Here is a 3126-nt window from a genome sequence, read left to right as displayed (position 1 = left end):
TGTTTTCGGCCATAATCTTCTGGTATTCCTTTTCAATCTGGTCATTTCTTGTGTTCAATTTGCTTATCAGTTCATTTGGTTTCTGAGCCTCACTTTCCAGTTGCAAGATTCTACCTTTTAAACTGTTATTTTCTTGCCAGATCTCTTCCATTTTCCTCAAAATCTCAGATTTGAACTCTTCCATAGCTTGTGAGGAGTTTTCCTTATTTGGGGAGGGTCTGGATGGTTGTTTGTTCTCCTCCTCTGTTTGCTCGGTTGTCTGGATTTTCTCTGTGTAAAAGCTGTCGAGTGTTAAAGACTTCTTTTTTTTGTTATTATTCTTTCTCTTCTGAACTTCCTGTAACTGATTAGCCATCATTAGCCCAGCAGCTTCTCAGGTTTATCCTCGCGCTCAGTGTCTGTCAGAGATCTATTGGCTCCTGAGGTCTGAGTTCTAGTTTTTTCCAAGGTCAAGCCCCCTGGTGGATTCCCTTGCTTGATCCTCTGCAGGAGGTTTCTTTACAAGTCTCAGGGCGCTGCTTCCACAGTAGTATACCCGTCTGCACTGGTTCCCCACTTAGGCTTTAGTTCCTGGTTGTGTCTGCCTCCACCCACGCCTCTGCTCAGCCGGCACCCACGCCTCTGCTCAGCCGGCACTCTGCTCCCAGCGTCCACTGTCTGCTCCCGCGCGCTCAGATTTCGCGTGCGTTCTTGACTTAATGGGGTCCTAAGTCTTGCTGCTCTCAGGAACAGGTCCCGGAGCTGCCGATGACTCGATGGGTGCCCCAAACTTGCTCTACTTCTTTTTAGCTGGGTTCGGAGCTATAGGTGAGTGTGGAGGGGGTGGGGGTGGGGCGGTTGCTCAGCCCGCGATTGAGTGAAAGCCGTTTTTAGCCTGGAAATGTCTCGATTCCAAGTACCTTCCACGCTGTGCCCTGTTGTGGGGTTCCTCCGTTCGTCTGGACTTGTTTTTATGTCCCCTTGAGGAGTTTTGTGTGTTTTGGTCAGGAGAGGTTAAGAGCTGCTTCTTACTCTGCCGCCATCTTAACCCGGAAGCCGTAACAACTGTCCCTTTGCTTCTTTCTTATTGAATTTTTTCTTTTTTTTTAAACCCTTAACTTCTGTGTATTGGCTCCAAGGCAGAAGAGTGGTAAGGGTAGGCAATGGGGGTCAAGTGACTTGCCCAGGGTCACACAGCTGGGAAGTGGTTGAGGCCAGATTTGAACCCAGGACCTCCCATCTCTAGGCCTGGCTCTCAATCCACTGAGCTACCCAGCTGCCCCCTCTTATTGAATTTTTTGGTTACATTTTGCTAGTTCTGAGAAAGGAAGGTTGATGTCACTCACTAATATAGTTTTACTATTTCCTTCTCAAGTTCCTTTACTTTGAATTTTAAAAATCTGGAGACTATACGATTTGGTGCATATATGTTAAGCACTGATGTTACTTCTTTGTCTATACTGCCTTTTATCAAGATATAATTATTTTCCTTATCTCTTTTAATCAAATCTTTTTTAATTTAGCTTTGTCTGTGATCATAATTGCTACTCCTGCTTTTTTTTTATCTTAGTTGAAGCCCACTAGATTCTGCTCCATCTCCTTTACTTTTATTTTGTGTCTCTACTTGTCTTAAATGTGTTTCTTGTAAACAACATATTATAAGGTTCTGTTTTTTAATTCACTTTTCTATCCACTTCTGTCTTATGGATGAGTTCATCCCATTTATATTCACAGCTATGATTACCTACTCTGTATTCCCCTCTATCTTGTTTCCCACTTTTAATGCTGTTTTCTCCTTTCACTTGATACCTCCACACAAATGTTTTGCTTTTAATCACTCCTCCCATTTCTGCTCCCCTATATTGCTCCCTTTCCCAACACCACCCTTCTTATTCTCCTCCTACTTCTCTACAGAATCTTTTAATCACCCCTCCAACTTCCTCCTCCTTTATATTACTCCCCCACCACCCTTCTAATTCCCCTTTTACTTCTCTATAAGATATGATAGGATTCTATACACAGATGATTGTTGACTCTCTGAGCCAAGTTTAATGAGAGTAAGGTTTAAGTATTGCCAGTCACCACCCTCATTGTTCTTTCCACTGTAATAGTATTTTCTCTTCTTTGCCTCTTTTTGTGATATAATTTATCTCATTTTCCTCTCTTTCAATTTCTTTCAGTGCAATCCTCTTTTTCACCACCTGAATTTCTATTTTTGTATATCATCACAAACAGCTTACTACTATAACCTCTGTCTATGTATACTTCTAATTTAATAATGATAAAATGTTAAGAATTACAAATATCATCTTTCCATGTAGGAATATAAACAATTTGACTTCATTGAGTTTAATTTTTTTTCTCTTTCTTATACACCTTTATATACTTCCCTTGAATTCTGAATTTGGACTTAAAATTTTCTGTTTAAGTCTGATATTTTCTTCAGGAATGCTTGGAAATCTTCTATTTTATTAAGTGACCATATTTTCCTCTGATAGAATATAGTCAGTTTGGACAGGTAGGTGATTCTTGTTTGTAAATCCATGTCCCTTGCCTTCAAAAATACCATATTCCAAGCCTTCCAATCTTTCAATGTAGATGTTTCCAGATCGTGTATAATCCTATTTGATTTTATTGTTTCTTGATGTCTCTTGAAGTCTTTAGTTTTTATTTGTTTAGTTTTAATTTTTAAAGAATTATTTTCTTCATTAACCTTTTGATTCTCCTTTTTCCATTTGGTACTTTCTTCTTTACAAGTAAATATTTTCTTCATTGGATTTTTTTTTGCTTCTTTTTCCATTTGATCAATTCTACTTTTCATGGAAATCTTTTCTTCTATGGATGTGCCTCTTTTTTCACTTAATTGATTTTCCTATTTAAGCTATTATTATTTTTTCATTACTTTCATTTCTTTTTCCTATTTTTGTTCATCTCTCTTATTTAAATTTTGGATTCCTTTTTGAATTTGTTTAGTGCTTGAGACCCATTCCCATTTTTATTTGAAGTTTTACATGTGGTTGCTAGGATCTCACTGTCCCCTACTAAATCTGTGTCTTAGTCTTTTTCACCATAAAAATTATCTATGGTAATGTATTTCTTTTGCTATTTGTTCATTTTTCCAACCTTTTTCGTTTGTTTGTCTGTGAA

Source organism: Gracilinanus agilis, chromosome 3 (genome assembly GCF_016433145.1).
Source record: "Gracilinanus agilis isolate LMUSP501 chromosome 3, AgileGrace, whole genome shotgun sequence".
Classification (NCBI taxonomy): domain Eukaryota; kingdom Metazoa; phylum Chordata; class Mammalia; order Didelphimorphia; family Didelphidae; genus Gracilinanus; species Gracilinanus agilis.
Note: the sequence above shows the minus strand (reverse complement) of the source record.